We start from the raw sequence: 22,082 nt of genomic DNA, 5'->3' as shown, positions 1-22,082 counted from the left end.
TCATCAACTTTAATTTGTGTGTTTCCATTTCACGCTAAAGTTGGTACCACTGGTACCAGATTGGATCGCCTACTTAGATATTGGTCCATCATAAAACATAGTATAACAGGTTGTATTCACAGTATGAATGGACAGCTAAGAAAGAGGTGAATCCTTCACGCATGCAGATAGGTCAACATTCCTGAAGTAGTGTCCAAGGCACTGAAAACCAAAGAACATGGAGCGTATACTGGTTTTTCCTAGATTGGTTTCTCCAATATTTCTGTCTTTATTATTTACTCTAGCTCATATTTAAGCTGTATGATTTCTTTAAAGAAAGGGTAACCCCCCCACACACACACTCAGTGTGTTTCTGTGGACTCCCCTTTAATGGAGCCCTGCCAGCGTTCGCCATTGTTTCAGGTGTCGGCTGTTCAGCTGTGCAGGGTTGCCTGGAAACGCTCCTTCTTCAGTGCAGAGCTCTCCAGCCACTTTCCATACCTCCCAGTCCAGGGCTTAAAGACTCAGGAAATGCAGCCACTAGTGTTTCTCTTTGAAATCTCCTTAGTAAAATAATCATCTCATAAATGTAGAAAATAGGAAAACAGCTTCACAGTCTATGGGGCATGCATGTTTAAAACAAAGCAAAAAACTTTCAGAAAATTTTAAAAGTGTTACAAGTTAAACTGAAAATTTTATTCTAAGTGAACTTGATATAGAATTTTATTAAACCAGTATTTTGCAATGCGTAATGTTATTTGGAAATATTTAAAATTAGCATCTACCTCAGTCTCTCAGTCTGGAAATTTGGTTCTTCTTCCATCATGGTTACATTGTTTTCCCATGGCCCCTTTAAAATGGAAAAGTTTGAAAGTCAGATACCTTGATTTTGAACTTTATGCTCTTATTGCATTTTATTTTTTTCTTATTGCATTTTAAAATAAGTAACATTATTAGATAATAAGTTGTGATCATTATTTGCTTTCTTCCTTGATTTGAGTTAACTTTGACTTAGAAATCTGCAATGACTTAGAAATCTGGTATTCTCGTTGTCATCAGGGTGGGAGTCTGATTTTCATGTGAATTTGAATTGGTAAGGCAAGTGGAATATCAAAATAAGCTTATCATGGTGATTTTGAAATAATTATCAAGGCAAAGATGAGAGAAAGAATTCAAGTATTTGCTCTGAATGAGACAATCTGTCTCCAAAGTGCTTTACATATTTTACCTCCCCCTAGTCCTAGGAAAGGCCCTGTGATGTGGGTGGGTAGTTTTGTCCCTGTTTTACAAATTGAGAAACTCAAGCTTTTGGAGGTTAATTAAAATCAGATTTCTCCCAGTCATTTTTAATTCCAGAGGATATACTTTCCTACTACACCTCTAACTTCCTCACTAATATGGCAAGAGATGATATCTCTGATGGCATATAAAGTAATCACCTTGAGGGTCAGTCAGTTCAGTTCAGTCACTCAGTCATGTCTGACTCTTTGTAACCCCATGGACTGAAGCATGCCAGGCTTCCCTATCCATCATGAACTCCCAGAATTTACTCAAACTCATGTCCATCGAGTCAGTGATGCCATCCATCCAACCATCTCATCTTCTGTCGTCCCCTTCTCCTCCCACCCTGTCTTTACCAGCATTTTCCAGTGAGTCAGTTCTTCACATCAGGTGGCCAAAGTACTGGAGCTTCAACTTCAGCTTCAGTCCCTCCAATGAATATTCAGGACTGATTTCCTTTAGGATGGGCTGGTTGGAGCTCCATAAGCATAACTGCCAGGGATTTGGGTTGTTCACATCAATAATGTACCACAAAGAATAATATATTCACAATGTGATAAGCCACCACCAACATAATTAGAGTACCGTTAAAGTTTCTGCAAAATTGGGTCCTGCCTTTTGAGCTCTTAACAGAAATAGATAAGGATTAATAGGTATTCTGATATTTCCGTAGAAACCAGGAAAAGTACTCTGGACCTTTGAGGACCATTATGTGCCAAGGCCCTAGTAAGAGATGTGAAAATAAGTTAAAATGTTGACTCTGCCCCCATGGAACTCCTACTTGTGAAAATCACAACCATACAAAGTCATTATAGTCACTGTGGTGATTGTGAAGCAGAGTGGAAGGTGCTATGGGTGCATGGCATTACTGAGGAGTACTTTTAGGGTCTGGAAGGATGTGTTCACCCAGGAGGGAAGAAGGAAGGGAGTTCCAGGCTGGTGCAGGAGGTGAAGGTGGGTTGGTGAGCAGCTCCATGTGGCCCACAAAGAATGTGTTTTGGTGAGTCAGGAGAGGGTTCTAGTTAAGTCCATGGAGTCAATATCACAAAGTCCCTTACATGACATCCTTAGAAATTCATATGCCACCTTACTGGGTAAAGAGGGTATCTATAGATTATTTATCAATTATTGGCAAAACATGCAGATTCACACTTTGGGAGGATTGTTATTTGTGACGATAACATTGGTAAGGATATTGCTTTCATCTAAAGACCGTAAGCTCTAGGCAACCAGTGCTCAGGGCTTGAACCAAGCATGTGAATAAGACTGAAGAAGAGACTCAGAAACCTTGAATCAGCGTCATTCGTGTATTTTTTTTTTTCTTTTTTTTAAATCTTCACATCTTACTTTTAACTCTTTTGGATATATACTCAGGAATGGAATTTCTGGGTCATACTGGCGTTTCTATGTTTAACATTTTGACAAAATTCCAAACTCATTGGCTTTTGTAATAAGGAAATGAGAGAGGACTTTCTAGCGCTAATAAAATATACAGATTTTTCTCATGCATCCAACCTGGGCTGATGATCTGTTTCACCCTAGATAATATACATGTTTCAATGCTGTTCTCTCGAAACATCCTATCCTCGCCTTTCCCCACATAGTCCAAAAGTCTGTATGACAAAAACCACTACAGTATTGTAAAGTAATTAGCCTCCAACTAATAAAAATAAATGGAAAAAAAAATAAAAAAAATAAAATATACACATTTTTCTCTAAAACAAACAAAAAAATCTTCAGAACCCAGTGTTTACTACAGAAAGCATTCAGCTTTTATTTTGTCTTTTTAATGAATGTGAGTGCACCAGTGGAAGCAGTAAGGAGAAATCATGTAACATGCCTGGCAGTTGGCTATCCTCATGTGTACCAGAGCTACAAAGACTTCAAGCAGGAAGTAGATTGGACGTGGTAGGATGGAAATGGCTTGATGGACGGGTTAGTGAAATAGGGTGGCTCTTCCTAAGAGTGGGGCTGCACGTCAGAGAGGCTGTGAAGACGAGGTAAGCCCTGAGAGAAAAGAGTATTCCATGAGCAGCACAGTGAAGGAAAATTGTAATACTTGGGTGTGAAAAGGAATGAAAGATTCTTCATTTTCTCCTCTAGGTCTGGTCCTCTGACAGTGTTCTGCTCATCCCCTGTCTTCACTTAAGTCAAACTCCACTGAAAGGAAAATTGCATTAACACTTTGCTTTCCCTCTGCATTAAGTACTTCTACTAAAAAAACAGCAACTATGAGTTGAATACCTATGAGTTTTATTCCTCCTCCGTTGAGATGAATAGCTCATATATTAGTGAGAGTATCAGATGTGTCTGAAAGTGGGAGGAAAAGTCTCACCTTTGGGCTCTGTCTTCCTCCTTAGAACTTCTAATGGTTTCATCGTTTCATTTCATCCCAGACAAACCAGGAGGGCTTTAATATTAGGAGAGACTCAGGATGCCAAATTATGATTATAACCCTATCTTTTGGCAAGTTATATTTTTTAAAAGGAAAGAGAGAGGAAAGAAGGGAGAGAAAGAAAGAATGAAGGGAACAAAAAAGTAATATTTGAATGGCATAACATTTTTTTTTAAATTAATGTACCATCAATGAAAGTAAATCCTCAAATTTTGAATGTTCTGTGATCTTCGGTAGCTTGTCTAAACTCTCGGTACCTCAGGACTCTGTTTTATAACATAGGGATACTGCTTTTGTTCCTATTTTGTGAAATAGACTTTTTCTACTCAGTTTGAAGCTCTCAGTGTGAAAATACTTAATGTTCTTAGCAAATAGGTTTTCTTTATACTGTGAATCCTTAAGGATAATAACTTATACTTTGTCATCTACTTTACAAGAAACATAGTGTCTCCAAGTACTAGGAGAAGTCAACAAAATTGTTGTAAAAATTGTGTAAATTGTGATAAGTTAAAACCAAGATATATAGAATAGGTAAGTTAAATTTGTTGATACGGTTTATTAAGAACTGTGCGTGGTACATACTATGCCCTTAGAAGCATTCAAAGTTGTAAGGGTTGATTTTTTTTTTTTAATAGATACTATTTACTGCGTGCTTAATAGGAGCTAGTCACTGTTGAAAACACATTGCATGTATGAACTCTAATTTTTGCAGTCACCCTGTGGGCTATTATTCCCATTTTATAAACAAAATATTGAGAGGTAGTGTAAGAAACTTGTCAAACATTCAACAGCTATTACTTATTATGTAAAAATGAATCTATATTCTCATTTTGTATCAACTAAAGATCTCAATAATTACTAACCAGAGTTGATTAACAAATGATAATCATCTGTTTAATATTTGACTTTTTATTTACTTTAGGAGGCTATTCTTATTTTTTACAGATTATTATTTAACCTACAGTATTCATTACTTTAAAGGCTTCCTAGGTGAGTAGTTTTCAAACTGTGCTTCAAAGATTTCCAAGAATTTCATGAAGAATATCACATCCTTTTAATTCATATTTGCTCTAGGTGGATCTATTTTATATATTAATATTACGTTCATTATTAGAGTCTCCCTTCCTTCCGTCTTCTTTCCTTCCTTTCTGTCTCCCTCCATTTTTCCTTCCCACCCTCCTTCTTTCCATCCATCCATCCATTCATGCATCCCTATTTATCTATCTATATAAATATTCAGTCAACCAACCAGCCAACTAACTAGCCAATCAACTAGCAAATATGTATTGGACTCTCAATATATATAAAGCACTGTGTTACTAACAGTTACATTCTTAAAAAACGAAGATCTTGAAAGTTTTTTTCTAATTTCCAGAAACCACAGACAGTGAATTTAAAACATAATTTTGTTTAATTTCACATAAGAAGTATTTTGAAAAATATTATTTATATATTACATGCTATCCTTTTTATCAAAGATGTTCTCTTAAGAGGGAGGCATGTAAGTTGTGTCCAGCTTTGAGGAGTTACATAGACCTTGGCTGTGGGAATGCAGATGTACTTTCCTGTATATAAAATGTTTACTTTTCCTTTTTAATTTTTTATGAACTTCAAGCTGAAAGGGGTGAAGTTTTTACAAACATGAGGCCTTGATGGTTTGATCGACATGATCTTGGCTCACAACTAATCAATCTGAATTGACATGTGGTAGTAAGGTCATTGTTCAGAATGGAAAACAGAGATTGTTTCTGAAAAGGGAAAAAAAAATCAATGAACTTTATTTTTACCCTTAAATATCCAAAGTACTTAGTATTAGAAACAATAAAACTCCAACTGGAGAATAAGACATTTAAAATTTTAGATTACAGAATCTTTCTAGAGCTCGTGCAAATAACATTAGTGTCAACAGTATTATTAAATCCAAATTTATAAAGCAAACATGTTAGCTACAAAGTACCAGTGGATTAAAAACTTTGGTCTTTCCTGATTGAATGTATAGCACATTAAAATGCAGGACTTAATTTTAATAGCTCTTATGTACCTTTAAAGATTTTACAATAGAAAAACATTTTTTGAGTATGAAAGTTAGGTATCTCTAAATCTGTTTTCCTTAATGTGTATTCAGAAACCTTAAAGTGACTTTCAGTCTTGACTCAAAATACAGCATTCATGATATTTTTTGTTTTCTTCTTGTCTCTTTTCCCTTTCCATTGCTGCTGCACTGCGTTAAGAAAGAAATATTGAGTGAGACTGGTTTTTCCTGATTAAAAATGCTTTCCAAGGGGAAACCTAATTAGAGTATGCGTCCCCCCTCACTGCAGACTCCTCTCCACTGTAGAAGACAACTTCCCTGAGGGAGGGAGAGGGCCTGAAAGTATACTCAGTGAGATTGTAAAGCAAGATAGAAGAATATACTGATTTCTTCAAGATTTAAGGGCATGTGTGCTCCGTCATGTCCAACTCTGTGACCTCAAGGACTGTAGCTGGCCAGGCTTCTCTGTCCATGGAATTTTCTAGGAAAGAGCAGTAGAGTGGGTTGCCATTTCCTACTCCAGAATATCTTCCCTAAACTGTCTTGTTAAAGGTGGTTCTATTCACCTGACTTAAAACTTGCAGTGGGGCCTGGAGTCCAGGATTTGCGGGTGGTTGAAGGCAGAGAGGAGAGGAACAAGATTACAAAATCTCAAGGGAATGAAATAAGGGTATTGGATGCTTGAACAGTGCTGGGCTGTGATAGAAAACCTTTCCTGGATCCTGAGGATTTGAGGGTAAAAAGAGGAATAGCTTGTTTTGCACAGTTTAATACTCTCATCAGATTTACAGATTACCCTAATTTTGATGTGAGTTATATGCATTTCAGTTAATTTTTATATTCTGAGAATGTTATGGTTTATTTCTTAGTATTTTGTTTTTGTAAAATTTTGTGTATTTTTAAGTCCCCATCAATGCATACATTCTCTTAAAAACAGATACTTTTATATCTAAAGCTATATGTAGAATATATATGCACAAATATATTTTTCCTGTAACATAATCCTGAAGATTTGGTTTATCTGTTTAATTTTTATAAATTTATTTATATTAACCACACACTTCTGTTACGGAACTTAAATATTGACAGTGTTCTTTCTTAATATTAAAATGTTTCCTCTAAGAATTTATTTTCTAAGAGGAATATTTTATTTAAAAGGGAAGTTTAATGTTTAGAAATTGCCTTGGGACTTGGTCTTAGGTTAAGTACACCTTCAAATACTGAAAAAAATAACAGCATTTATGGTAGATCAAACCTTGATAAAAAAATCAATAAAATAAAAATAAACCCTAGAACTAGGTTCAGCTTCAGATGTCTAAATAAAAATATGTTATTAAGTGGGTAACTTACAGTGAATCTCAAAAAAATATAGAGTGGATAATCATGACATTAAAATAAGAGAATATAGATATTTGGGATTTATGTCATTTTCTTAATTTGAAACATGTGTATAATCTTTCACATATGCAGTAAAAAAATAAAAAATTACGATTAAGTCATTTTGAATGCCATTTTGAAAACAGAAGAAAACAAAGATATATCACTGATAACTTATTAATAAATGATAGTATTGTGTCTCCCTTACCATAATTATTTCTGCAGAAGAATAACTAGAGAGAATTTTTGTGTTTACTTTTGCTTGTTTCTGTCCTTGGGTTTCCTTTCTGTCCCATGGTGATATGTAAAAGTAGGACACCTGTTTTCCACTGGGTTTTCAGTTTGGGTAGATTCTTACAGCACAGCAATATATTCTTAATCAGAGTTCTTTTGGAAATCTGTAGTAAGTTAATGATAGCAATAATAATATTATAAAGCTGCAGTCAATAAAATGAAACGTCTTCCACAAAGACTGTGTCCCTCAGTCTTTGTGAAAAAAAAAGAAAGAAATCTATGAAGAGATACACAGACTTCCTGTGCTGTCTTAAAGCTTTATGAATAAGAAAATCACTCACTTCCATAAGGATCCAGAAAGGGAATATTTAAACATAAATCCTGATCAATAAAATCTAGGTAGCATGTATTTTCCAACAACAAATTATAAGAGAACAGATCATTATAGAGTAATGTTTTTAATGAGCCAAAATATTTCTGTCTTTGAAAAGATTGCTGATTGAATTGGAGAAGGCAGAGGAAAAACTGTTTTTGCTTGAAAATTTGCACAAGTATTTTGAATTAGTGTTTCCCTCTTTCTATTTTAAGTTAGCAATGAGGAAAGTTATTGTATATATGTCAGAAAAATCAGATCAGAAAGGCCATCTTCCATTGATTTTTCAACTTGAAAGGAATGAGGAAGGGAAAGCTGATCTTTGCTCTCATTCATCAGGGTGTTATGGTGGTCAGCTTGTACACAAATGATTTATTCTGAAAGCAGACTTTACACTTAGAGAAATTCCAGGATGGAGCATTAGTGCCCCATGGAGTGTTTGCAAATTCAATAATGCATCAGGGAAGCCAGCTTCATGGATCCTGCCCACCTGCACTTAGGCTTGTTAGCAGTGTTCATTTTCAATAATGATTCAAATCATTGAAACAAAAAGGATCTGCATTTCAGGATAGCTGGAATATTCATTCAACTAACTATTCGCTGCAAAGAGGAAGAGAAAGCTTAAGTGTCCAGTTTATGATGTTAGCAGATAATTAGGAATAAGAAAATCTAAAAATTCTTAAATCAAACCAAGTTGTATAGTCTAAAATTCAGACAGTATCCATCTTATTAAAATTTGCCTTCTAGTTTCCAGTTTTCTTTAATTTTATGCTTAATATCATAACTGCCATTTTGTGTAATTACATTTAAAATTGTTTCATGTAAGGCATTTTTCTATTCTGAAGGTTATTTTGAGAAAAACTTGAGCTTCATTTTATCTCACTCACATATGTAAATTAGCCAATGCAAGCAAATAACTTTTGTGAGGAGCCAGGTGTTTTCAATGATTTAATAACTGATTCCAGACTATGACTTTTATAGCCCAAATACTCTAAAGTTTTAAAATAAACTTTCAGGCAGTGAATTGAGGTACTGGGAGGTCACAAAATCAAACTGTTAGTTGTGATGTTCCTTCTGGTTTACATCCTAACTACAGAGAATTTCTAAGAATTGTTCTCAATATTGCACTTAATTTACTCTTTATATAGCATGTTTCACTTACATATGTATGTAATTGTATATTTTCTTTACTAAATAAAATTGTCCTCCTTAGAATTATAGTTCACATTCTCCACAATCTATTCCAGGTGAAGTTTCCAAATTGAATTCTCACTGCTTCATACCCCCCAGTTAACTAAATTTTGTTCTTCTGAGTGGTGATTCTCAAAATTATTTAACAACAGGTTCATCATGGTATATCATCTATTCAGAACATACATTTGTACCTCCTATAAGTGTTTTGTTTAGCTGCTGGATACCAGTTCTGATTTTTTCTCATGTATGTTCTGTTATTTCTAACATCCCTATATTAGTTAAGAATGATTCATGTAACACAGCATGTAATTTGCCGAGTCTTAAACTGTTGGTATTTGTATAAGAAAAGTCAAGAGGCAGATAGGCAGTTAAGGGCTATTGTAACTCCTCAGCACTGAGTCAAGAGACCCAGGCCCTTTCTGCCTCTCTGCCACACCAACTTTAGTATGCTGACTTTGCACCTTATATTCACAATGTGGCTGCCGGATCTCCAACTTTTCTTCCATATTCCAAGCAATGAATATTGTTAAGTGGAAAGGAGCAATATTAAAGAACTGTGTCAGCTTCTGTTTTTCTGTTTGGTTTGGTTTCAATAAAATAGAAACCCAGCCCAGCAATCTTTGGCTCACATTTCATCTTCCAGAGCTGTGTCAAGGGTGCCCTTACCTGGAAAACAGCTAAGGAGGAGAAGATGCAAGTGAGCACTGGGTCACTGAATGAACACTCTGCCCCATGCCTTTCGCTCACGTTTATCCCTCCACTTGGAATGCTCTTTCTGTCCTCTCTCCTGTGCCTTTCTTCCACATCTTTTGTCCCATTTCTGGCGGAGGTTCTTTATATTTTCCTATGGAATATCGCATTTTAATCTTCATAATACAAGGCAGAATACCTGTAACTAGCTATGTGCAGCTGTGTCTTAATCTTCAAGTTGAAGACTATATGACTCAGTTGCAAGTTTCAAAAATTTTTTTCAGCTAACTTGTTCCATAATTCACTGATTCATTTAACATGCAAGTCCAGGATTTGCTGGTTTATCTGGATCCAAAGGCTGAAATGATGTGCATTTTATTATCATCTGTGTCTATTCTTGTTCTCAAACTTATCCATCCACCTTCCCACCCTTCTTTGCTTCCCTATTCTCCTTTTCTCTCCTCCTCTCTCTCTCATTCTTTATTCTACTTTCCTCTGTTTTCCTTCATTTATAAATAAGTTCTCAACACATTGTGTAAAAGATAGCTGTCTGTGGCTCTTAATGTACCTGGTTTTTAATCAGTCCTGAATATTCATTGGAAGGACTGATGCTGAAGCTGAAGCTCCCATACTTTGACCACCTGATGTGAAGAACTGACTCATTGGAAAAGACCCTGATGCTGGGAGGGATTGAAGGCAGGAGGAGAAGGGGACAACAGAGGATGAGATGGTTGGATGGCATCACTGACTTGATGGACATGAATTTGAGCAAGCTCTGTGAGTTGGTGATGGATAGGAAAGCCTGGCATGCTTCAGTCCATGGGGTCGCAAAGAGTTGGACACAAGTTGAGTGACTGAACTGAACTGTTTTCATTGTAACAGAGTCAGGGAGCCCCTCTCGCTCACAAATACATTTATCAAATGTTTTTGGAAGACATATGACTGGCCTTGATTTACCCCATTTCTACCCTTTAACTAAACCCAGCAGAGGAGAATCGAGTGTTACTATAGGCTAAGCCTAGGTCATGTGACCATTCTGGTGACCCATGGGTAGAGAGGACTGTAATTGGTAGTCCCACCACAATCTTAGGTGATGTTGGGGAGAAATCTTGTGCAGGCAAAATAATAGCTGCTATTTTTCCTTTTTTTTTTTTTTTTTTCCAAGTGTACGCCTCTGACAAAGTAAGTAGGCGCTCAGTAAGTATTTGAAGAAATGAAAGGAAAATTAGGATAAGAACTGAGCTGATCTATAGGAAGAGAGGAGAAAGCCAGGTAGCGTTTCAGTGTCTCAAAAGCTGTATTTAGATCCTACAATGCCGTTCTATATTTTGAAACCATTTGAATTCCCAGTAGATAAGTCGTTCAATTTTTTAAAAAACAAGAAATTTCAACCCAGAATCACATCCAAAAAATATGCTATCTCACCAGTTGCCCTTTCAGCAAATATATATTGAGTACCTCCTCAAGGCTAAGGCACCAAGTGGAAGGTAAATACACTTTTAGTGAAGGTAATTGAGATGTTTTTCCTCTATAATTAAAGAAAATGTTAATCTTATAGAGAAAATTACAGGTGATGACATACCAAGTAGAATATATTCAGGGAACCATTTGCTTCCTTACAGCTTCTTAGAAAACTGCATAGTGGTGTATTCCACTCTATGGAAATAAGAAATTTAAGGAAATGAATTCATATGTTTAGCCCTATTTATTTTAAACCAAATAAAGAGGCATTTGAAACATCTTTAGGCCTCTCAGAAAACATCCTAAACAAAAGCATGTAATTCCAAATAAAACAAGTTTATATTTACACATTTTATTTCTGTTACCCTGTTGATTGATTCAGAAGAGTTGTGGGGTGAAAGATTGTACCATTTATTTCTCCTGATTTTTTTCCATTTGCCTGGAATAACTCAGTTTATTAAAGATTTCTGAGACGTTCACTGTCATTGCCCTCCTGGCTTTGCTCTCAGTGTTGGGGGTAAGGAAAGGATGAACTTGAAGCGGGGTTGCCTCTTTGTCACTGCGGCACCGAGTCATTGTGTCTCCAGAAAGCATGCTGAGCCTGTCAGCAAAGCTTCCTAAAGCTGGGTTCTTTCAGTCCGTTCTTACAGGGGTGATAAGCCTTGGAACTTATTTCAGTGGGTCTGCCTGTAGAAGCATGCCTCTTGGTTTTCTTTTGAAGATTGATGGGTTTGCAAAGGAAGGCCAACAGTGCTACTCCTTTTTTCTCACTTTCTCTCTTCTTTCCATTCTTGAAAACTTGATAGTTGTATTCAATAAGAAGTCTTACTTGACAGATTCTGTGTCCATACTTTATGTAGTTCTTTAAACCTGATTCTTGAAGCTGAGCAACTTTTAATGGGACTCTTTAGTGAAGCCAAAACCACTTATATAATCCAGCTCTGTAGTGTAGTGTTTTTCTGATTTTTTTTTAAATGGTGCGATGAGATAGAAAAAGATAGAGTAGGCAAGGGGTGGGATGGAAGGAGAGATGCAAGAGAATTTCTAAAACTAGAAATTTAACAGACTGACTCAGATTAAGGTTCACAGTAGCCTGCTAGAAAGAGAAATGTCTGAACACAATTTCTGACTTTTTTAAGGTAATCGACAATAATTATAAGTATTTGTGGTAAACCACAACAATCTCTCTATAATGTTGTGCTCAAAATATGCCACTAGACCAAGTTAATAAGGATGTTTCACAGCAATACATTTAATTCTAGTCAAGTAAAATAAATTTAAATAAATGCAACATAAAATTCAAACACCTACTCTGTGCCCTGAGTCTTTTGGGGGGATCTGGAAAACTCCTTTTAAGTAGTTCTTACAATTGAGGCATTTGATCCAGTGGCAGGAATATAAACAAGTAAAAACAATGCTCATGAAAAAATTTGATAGGTGCTCTGAGAGTAGTAAATATGAGGAATTAAGGGAAACTTTACATTTGACATCGTTTGTTCAGAGGAAGTGTTTTATATCTTGACTCCCAATTTTAGGAGGTCCCCTGTGAATCTATAGGATACCAAAAGTGAATTTTTTTCTTCTATAATGTGATGGGGATTTACACATGACACTCAGATATACAAAAACAGTATTCTGTTTTATTTGTCAGTAACTACATTCTGTCTGCACTGATGGAGAAAGTAACTTTGCTAAACAAATTTATTTCAGCCACCTTTGGTTTATATTGGTCTCTTTCAGATGAATTCAATTGCAGTTGGCTAAGTCCTTAGTCAATTTGAAGTTCCCATTCCATATCAAGAAGGTGTCTTCTCTCAACGAATCTGCACTCCTGTTTTCTTCCCAAATTGGCCCTGAGTGAAGTGAAAGTTAATCGGTCGTGTCCAATTCTGAACGATCCCATGGACTGTAGCCCACCAGGCTCTTCTGTCCATGGAATTCTCCAGGCAAGAATACTGGAGTGGGTTGCCGTTCCCTTCTCCAGGGGTTCTTCCCAACACAGGGATTGAACCCAGGTTTTTACCTTCTGATTCTTTACCTTCTGAGCTGAGAGAAGGGCTAAATTCCCAGGTCCTATAACAAGAGCAAGGTGCTTCTATTTTCTGTGTTGTGTTTGTCCTCTTGGATTTCTCTGGGGTCAGAGGTATTGTCTAATATTGTCTTGAGAGGACGCCTTGTATTGTCCCCAAATATCTTATGTTCTTTTCCACCAAGGTCTGGCCATTTGAGGATGGTAAAGCTGATATAGGCTTGAAAGTAGGTTCCTTTGCTACTGAATTTTGAGATCCCCATAGTGTATAGCAGGGGTTGGCAAACTACAGCATGCAAACAAAATCCAGCTGCTGTGGGGCAAACTCCAGCCACACCAATCCACGTATGCATTATCTATGTCTGTTTTTGTTCTACAGCAACATAGGGTAGGCTTTTCTACAAAGATTGCACAGCACCTCAAACATTTACCATCTGGCCCTTTTCAGAAAACGTTTGCCTAGAGGAAGGTCAGCATCGTGGCAGTAGGAGAGGCTGTGCTCTCTGTATCTCTTCCTCTCAGTCTACACCTAGTAAAACATACACATCTCAGCAAAGGCTTCTCTATTCCTCACACCAGGATGCTGGGGCGATCTGCATGTTTGTGTATCTGAAGATGGTGGACCGAACACCAGGAGGAGGCAGAGCCGAGAACAGCTAAAGTGGTGCCTGCAGTTTTGGCCCCCCAGCTCTCGCTGTGCCTGCAGCCCCAGAGAAGCCAGAAGCAGCAGAGGCAGCAGGGCCCATGATTCCAGCTTCCCAGCCTCAGCAGCCTCAGGGATCTCAAGGAACCAGGCATCAGTGATGGCAGGACCTGTGACCCCTCCCGCCCCGCCCCCTGCCCCCCGTTCCTCCAGTTGCAGCAACACACGTAACTCTGGGCCCCCTGCTTGAGGCAGTGGTACCCAGAAACCCAGCAACCCTGAAAGAAGAAGAAAGTGAAGGTGTTCATCCCTTATCCCTCAGTCCTGTCTGACTCTGCGACCCCAGGTACTGCAGCCCACCAGGCTCCTCTGTCCGTGGGATTCTCTCAGCCAGGATACTGGAGCGGGTTGCCATGCCCTCTTCCAGGGTATCTTCCCAACCCAGGAATGGAACCTGGGTCTCCTATACTGCGGGCAGACTATTTATTGTCTGAGCCAGCACCTGCAATTCTGGCTCTTCCCATCCTCCCCTCCCCCTGTTGTGGTGCAAGCACAATAAGCCCAGCGGCAATGCCAGAGGCAACGACACTGGCAGTAGGCAACAGCAAGGCATCAGTGACCCTAAAGGCAGGAGCAGCAGCGCGGAGGGCACTGGCAACATGTCTGGAGGAGGCGTTAGAGATGTAAAGTGCTGGTTCTCAAATCTATGAGACTGCTCAGAGAGGAGAAATCAAAATCTTGTGCTATAGCGCCACCTACTGAAAAATAAAAGAAAAACTTATAATAACCAACCTATGGGATTGTTAGAATCAAACTAAAAAATGGGAAGGAAATCCAAAAAAGAAGAGATATATGTATACCTATGGGCTTGCAGGTAGCTCACTGGTAAGGAATCCGCCTGCCAATGCAGGAGATGCAGGTTCAGTGTTTCAGTAGGGAAGACCCCTTGGAGGAGGAAATGGCAACCCACCCCAGTATTCTTGTCTGGGAAATTCCATGGACAAGTGGGCCTGGTGGGCTACAGTCCATAGGGTCCTAAGAGTCAGACATGATTTAGCGACTGAGCAGGATCACGATATGTAAGTATAGCTGATTCACTTTGCTGTACTGTAGAAATTAACAAAACATTGTAAAGCAACTGTACTCCAGTAAAACTTTTTTTAAAAAAGCTTTGCCTGAATAAGAAAGATGTTTGCTACTTCAAGTATGCTGGCAGAGGAACAACTCATCAAGCATCATGAAAAACGACAGTAACACAGTATTACAAAGTGATAATCAAAGTTCTCCAACAACCAAACTTAAAAGTCATGTTATGTTGCAGTCTAACTGATAGAGAATTCAAAATAGTTGTTTCGAAGAAACTTAACAAGCTACAAGAAAACTCAAAAAGGAAGTTCAATGAGTGCAAACATAAAATCGGTGAGCAGAAGGGATATTCTGCCAAGAAGACTGAAAATCTAAAAAAGAACAAAACAGAAATTTGGAGCTAAAGAATTCAATAAGTGAGATGAAGAATGCCCTAGAAAACACTGTAAATAGAGAAGATCATATGGAAGAGAGAATTAGTGAGCTTGAAGATACAAATATGAAAATGATATAGGTGGAAGAGGAGAGCTGACTGAGCTCTTTTTTTAAATGAGGAAATTTTATGAGAACTATTTGACTCCATTAGGAAAGGCAGCATAAAGATAATGGAGAGGGAGAAGGGTGCAGAGAGTTTATTTAAAGAAATGATAGCTGAGAACTTCTCAGACCTTGGGTAGGAACTGCATTATACAAGTTCATGAAGCCAAGAGGACCCTTAATTATCTCAATGCAAAAAAAAAAAAAAAAAAACCTCTAAGACGTATTAAAATTGTCACAAGTCAGTGACAAAGAAAGAATATTAAAGGCCAACAGGAAAGAAAGACAGTAACCTACAAAGGAGCCCCCATTAAGCTATCAGCATATTTTTCAGCAGAAACTCAGCATGCCAACAGCGAATGGAATGACATAATCAAAATATTGAATGATAAAAAATATCAGCCAAGAAAGTACTATGCAGTAAAGTTATCTTTTAGATATTAAGAAAAAAATAAAGCCTTTCCAGGGAAAGCAAGATGAAAAAGATAATCTACCAAATGGGAGAAGATATTTGCAACTCATATCCAATAAGGGGTTAATATCTAAAAAATATAAAGAACTTACACAACTCAACTACGACAAAACAAACAACTTATTTGAAAAATTGGCTTGAGACCTAAATAGGCGTTTTTCCAAAAAGGATATACAGATGGCCAGTGTAGCACGTGGGAAGATGTTCAGTACCACAAATTATTAGGGAAGTGAAAATCAAAACCACAATGAGGTATCACTTCATGAACTTTATAATGATTGTTGTCCAAAAGACAAGAACAAATGTTAGAGATGTGGAGAAAAGAGAATTCTTATATACTGCTGTTGGTTATGTTCTTTGGTGCAGCCATTATGGACAATAGTGTGGCAGTTCTTAAAAAAAAAATTAAAAGTAGAACTACCATATGATCCAGATATTCCACTTCTAGGCATTTCTTTGAAAAATACAAAAACATTAATTCAAAGAAATGTAGGCACCTGTGCATCTGTGTTCATTCCATCATTATTTACGATAGCCAAGATACGGAAACAGCCTAAATGTCCATCTACATATGAATAGATGAAGAAGCTGTGTTATATGTATAGATACATGCACACACAAGGGCATTCTACTGAGCCATAAAAAAGATGAAATTCTGCAATTTGTGACAATGTGGATGGAGCTAGTGGATGCTGTTTTTTAAGTGAAATGACTCAGATGAGAAAGACAAATGCTGAGTGATTTTACTCATGTGTGAAATACAACAAAAAACAGAAAGCAAAAACAAACACCTAGATACAGAGAACAAATTTTTGGTTACTAAAGGGGAAGGGGGGTGATTAGTGGTTACCAAAGTGGAAGAGGATTGGGGGAAGGTGATATGGGTAAAGCAGGTCATCTATATGATGACTGATGGAAACTAAACCTTTGGTGGTGAACACACAATAAGGGAATTTTTGCTGTTGTTCAGCCATGAAGTTGTGTCTGGCTCTTTGCAACCCCATGAACTGGAGCACGCTAGGCTTCTGTGTCCTTGGTGGTGAGCGCACTATGAATACAGAAGTTGAAATATAATGTACACCTGAAATATTTAATGTTATAAACCAGTGTTAACTCAATTTTATTTTATCATTTATTTGTTTGTTTTGGGGGGATGGAATCCATACCCCTTGCATGGGCAGCATAGAGTCTTAACCACTGGACTGCCAGGGAAGTCTCCCTGTTCAATCAGTTTTAAGAAAGTGTTTGCTAACCCCCAATCTCTAGAATCTTTGGATTGACCACTCTTTGCCTGCCCTTCTTCTTGACGTGTTTCGTCTTTTCCAGGCACACAGGATGGACTGGGTTTCGTGCACAGCGATCCCAGACCAGAAAGCTGTAATGCTATCTCAGATGCATCTGCGCACAGTCCTCCCTGTCCCTCTCCCTCTCCTGCTTCACTGCTTTTGCATCGCGCTGGATATAAAAAGAAGTAAAGCACCAGTCCGTTCTCAGCCTGCCCCTGTCACTATACCTGGGACAGTGCAGGTGACTGTATGTTGAGGTTCTGCTTTCTTGGCTGAAGAACTTTGGTATCTTCTTTTATGGTACTTGTGTATCATTTTCAGCCTAGTTTTGTCCCTTCTGGTAAAGAATCTGCCTGCAGCTCAGGAGACTCAGGTTCCATCCCTGAATCAGGAAGATCTCCGGGAGAAGGGAATAGCTACCCACCCCAGTATTCTTGCCTGGAGAACCCCATGGACAGAGGAGCCTGGCAGGCTGTAGTCCATGGGGTCACAAAGAGTTGGACATGACTGAGTAACACTTTCACTTTTATGTCCCTTCCAGATCTCTGTTCTTCTTTCCTTGAAAGGTTTTCTATTTTGTATAGGCAGGTGCCAGGAACAAGAAGACTTTTCTTAAGTGAATGATTCTGAGTACTCTGTACTAGCAATACCACATCATAGGAGAAATTGCTAGGAATGAAAATTCTCCAGCCCTAACCCCAGTCGCTGAATCAGAACATCTAGGGAAGGGACCTGGAAGCTGGGTTTCAGCGTGCCCTCCCGGTGATTGTGATGTCTGTCAAAGTTTGAGAGCCACTGCCTAACATCATATCTGCAACTAAAACTAGATGATCTCTGTTGACCAGGTTTCATTCTTCATCTGTGACAGAGAGCTTTCAAAATGTAGAAAACTCCTTTCTCTTTCCACAAACATTGGCTGGAGTAAACTCAAAAATTCTGTTTTGAAAATTAAAACATTCTTTTTTGTCCTTGCATTTCTAGCCTAATAATTCTTATCCTTTCTGAGTCATTCAGTGCGTCTAATGAAATAAGCTAACATACACAGGAAGAATAAGCATTTTATGAAGGTACAGCTTTCCTAAATAACACTCCTCTGTGCATTCATGATACACGTTTTTTAGATGAGTATGTGCCTGGGACCAGCAATACGATTTGCTGAGTCAGGAGTTTTAATTCTAGACTTTAAGTGGTTCCAAGATTGAAATCCTCAGCTTTCTTGGACAGTTTCATTTAGACCTGCACAGGCATCCCAAAGTTAGCAGGAGTGAAAGATATTTCTTTTTCTTTCCCCTCGAACTACTATATATTTCCTGAATTCACAACCTTGATGAATAGCTCTGACAGTGACTACAAGCATCTGTTTTGAAATTGGACTGATCTAGATTCAAATACCAGTGTCAACATTTATTAGTGTTGTAATCTTGAGCAAGTGAACTTTCTACATTTCCTGTAACATGGAGGCAGTTCCAACTCCCATGGGTAAATTTTGGAGATTTGGAGAAAACACATGCATGATAAATGATATTTATTTATTTACTATCCTAAACTCGATGCCACCTCAGCATCCTCTTAATGATCAAGTCACTAGGCATCACTTTCATAAATACCTTTCAAATAGTATTACTTTTCTATCAACAAATCTGCACCTCTAGCAAAGACCGTCTTCAGTTATTTTGGGATGACATAGTTTCTTGTTTGTTCTTCCTAACCTTTTGTTGGCTCACCTCTTGGAGCTGCCACTTACAGTTTTGCAGGCTCTGGAATGCACAAGGCACACATCTAAGGGGCGCCATTCAGAGGTCAGTGAAACCTCCCATTCAGGCACACTCAAACACGTACCCATTCTCACGCAGCCATGCACACACCACACACAGTGGCATAAACATTCAAATGCACACACATACAAATTTCCACAGACTCAGAGATCACCTGCCACACACACCCACTCACATCCATTAACATTCACACACACATTTGTATATTTATTATGAAAAAAGAGCAAAGCATGTTTTTCAACAGAATATACGTTTATGTGACTGTATTGAGAAAGGAACACTTTTTTTTCATCCACATGGGGGTGTCATAAGGGTTGCTCTGCTGTCCTCCCTCATCTTTTCTTCAAGAGCTGCCAGAATGATTCTGTAAGATGCCCCCACCCCTTCCCTGGACCATCTCCCATGGCACTTTATGCCCGTTCAGATGCACATCATTGTTTGTTGCCCTAATGCTTACCTGAGGTTCAAAAACCCCATGAGATTTTCATTGGTACCCAGCCTTGTACCTTACCAAAAGGAGATGGGTGACAAATTATTTTTCATTCACTGAATAGGCAATGAGTGTTGTTTGGGGGCCACTTTCCATATATATGGATTCACAAAAATACTGTGTCTTAACTTGCCTGGTGATGGCATATTTACTTATTTAAATTATGAGGAAGAACTCAGAAAAACATACCTAGCCACTTAGGTTTCATTAATAACTATTCTGTGTCATAAATTTTTAGCAAAAAGAGAAATTCCAGTTCTCCATCACTGTTATCATCACTCTGTTCCTTTGAGTGGGCTAAAAGGGTTCCAGCTATCTTACTCTTAAGCCACTTTTACAGTCTTTTAATGTCTAATACTTAAGGGGAATTCTTTATTTGTACCACCACTATGCCAGATACTTGGAAGCCTAATTTCATTTAGTCTTCAAACCAGTTCTGGGGATGGGTTGATTTTTATTCCCATTCTACACATGGGAGAATATATGTTGAGAGGAATTTGCTTGATGTCAAATGGTGCATAAAGGGCAGAAGTTGGCCTCAGACCTGGGTTTATCTGCTTTCAGAGTTTGTGGTTTTAGAATGATTACTGGACATTCTTTTAGGCCTCATTAAATTCATAAAAATTAGAGTGGAAAAGAAACCCAAAGAGTAAAGGATGAAATACAGTTTAATACAGTCATTCTTTAGATTCTCTAACTTCCCAAGTCAACATTGTTCTATTTGTAAGTGTGAATGATCTTAGCTAATTTTTTAATACATAACTGAGTTTACTTCACATATATATTTTTGTCTCTCCTTCATTTCCATTTGTCTGACCACCACTACTACTATGTCTTATCATAACATTTCCATACATACTTAGAAAACCAAGCAAAGGGTAGAGTTCCATTTTCAAAAACTAAAAAAAAAAACAAAACAACAAAACACATTTTGGACAACACATTCTTAGCAATGGAACCTGAACATCATTATCAGACATGGTAGGGAAAGTTCTCACTCTGCATTGTGACAAGGGCAGCCAGATAGCAACTGTTACAGGGATGAAATAAGATGGAAGATTTTAACAAAGAGTTTAAACTATTTTCTTAAATAGACTTCCTCCACTGCCATAGATCTAAATAGCCTCTTGATAAGTCATCTGGATACAATTGTTCACATAACTGATGAACTTGGCCTCCACTTTGAGAAGGATACCCTCTTTTTCTACACTTGCTTGCATTTTTGCCTTAATGTGTTCTACAAAGCTAGGTCCTCCCATGTTTTAGGAGTCTTTTCCTGTTTTTTTGAAAGAGTCTTGACCTTTTGATCTTGGCATTGATGCTTTTGAGTCTTTTCCATTCTGGTTTGATTTCTGTGCACTTTTGGCCAGAGTATCTCAAATAGATTTCTGTACTGGAACTTTCCCTTCAGCTTACTCATCATCAGGGCCATCATCACCTTCATCATCACCACCATCTTTGTCTTCAGCAGCAAGTTTTACTTACTTTGTGACATGATTTCCAGATTCACATCCTCCTCCCCTTCGCCTTCTGACTCTGCATCTTCCTTCACAGCTACTAAGTGCTCTCCCCTGATACACCGAGGCCCTGGCCTGTGCTTCAACCACAGGACCACAGGTGGTGGTACTTCAGAGACCCTCAGGGAAACTGTTGGCTATGTAGACGTTTTCAAAGTTGCCTGTGTTGCTTTAATTGGACTGCCTCCGTGATTCATTGCCCTTGCTTCAACAGCGTGCACTTGGTCTGTTGAACCAGCCCCAAACTGATCATTCTTAAAGAGGACCTATGCTCATTTTCACCATTATCCACCTTAAAGGGATAATCTTTGTCAGCCTTTGGTTCACAACCAAAGATGATAGTTGTGGGGCCTTGGGGGCTCATGTCCACGTCTATCCAATCTTCCACGGGCAGGTGGTGTGCAATTATGTGGAAGAGAAAGCGGGCAGAGATAAACAACTACTGTTCAGAGAACAGCTGTGTAGAATGGAGTCATACCAGGGTAGTCTTTGCTAATTTTTATATTTTTCTCTGTACTATAGCATGGGGTTGTTCAGTTGCTGAGTCATGTCTGACTCTTTGCGACTGCATGGACTGTGGTACACCAGGCTCCTCTGTCCTCCCCTGTCTCCCTGAGTTTGCTCAGATTCATATCCATCTGAATCACTGATGCTATCTAAACCATCTCATCATCTGTCGTCCCCGTCTCCCTTTGCCTTCAGTCTTTCCCAGCATCAGGGTCTTTTCCAATGACTTGACTCTTCACATCAGGTAGACAGAGTATTGGAATTTCAGCATTAGTCCTTCCAGTGAGTATTCAGAACTGATTTCTTTTAGGATTGACTGATTTGGTCTCTTTGAAGTCCAGCGGACTCTCAAAAGTCTTCTCCAGCACCACAGTTTGAAAGTGTCAATTGTTTGTTGCTCTGCCTTCTTTATGATCCAACTCTCACATCCGTACATGACTGCTGGATGGATCTTGCTAAATTTTGACTTTTAAACTAGAGAAAAATCTTTATTTTCCATTTTTATGATCCTTGTCAGTATGTCTACTCTCCCAGTTTTACACATCTACAAATACTGGGTAAGATTAAACAAAGCATTGAAAAGGAGATGCTTAAGGCCATTCACAACGTCAAGCATCTTAATACCAAACTTGGAAGCAAGCGTATTGATGTTGAGTAGTATTTCTCTATATAAAGTTTGAAACGATCTCTTAACTTATATATCTTTTATTCTGAAATGCCATTT

General features: G+C 38.2%; 1 protein-coding gene and 1 pseudogene across 2 annotated transcripts in view; one reads left to right on the top strand and one right to left on the bottom strand.

Annotated features, from left to right (window-relative positions):
* Positions 1–22,082, top strand: part of SLIT2 (slit guidance ligand 2) — a 383,481-nt gene that overhangs the window by 110,480 nt on the left and 250,919 nt on the right. The window lies entirely within an intron of this gene.
* LOC122421997 overlaps positions 20,421–22,082 on the bottom strand; it is a 30,596-nt pseudogene continuing 28,934 nt past the window's right edge.

This window comes from Cervus canadensis, chromosome 19, assembly GCF_019320065.1.
Source record: "Cervus canadensis isolate Bull #8, Minnesota chromosome 19, ASM1932006v1, whole genome shotgun sequence".
In the NCBI taxonomy this organism is placed as follows: domain Eukaryota; kingdom Metazoa; phylum Chordata; class Mammalia; order Artiodactyla; family Cervidae; genus Cervus; species Cervus canadensis.
Note: the sequence above shows the minus strand (reverse complement) of the source record. Positions and strands in the feature narration are given on the sequence as shown.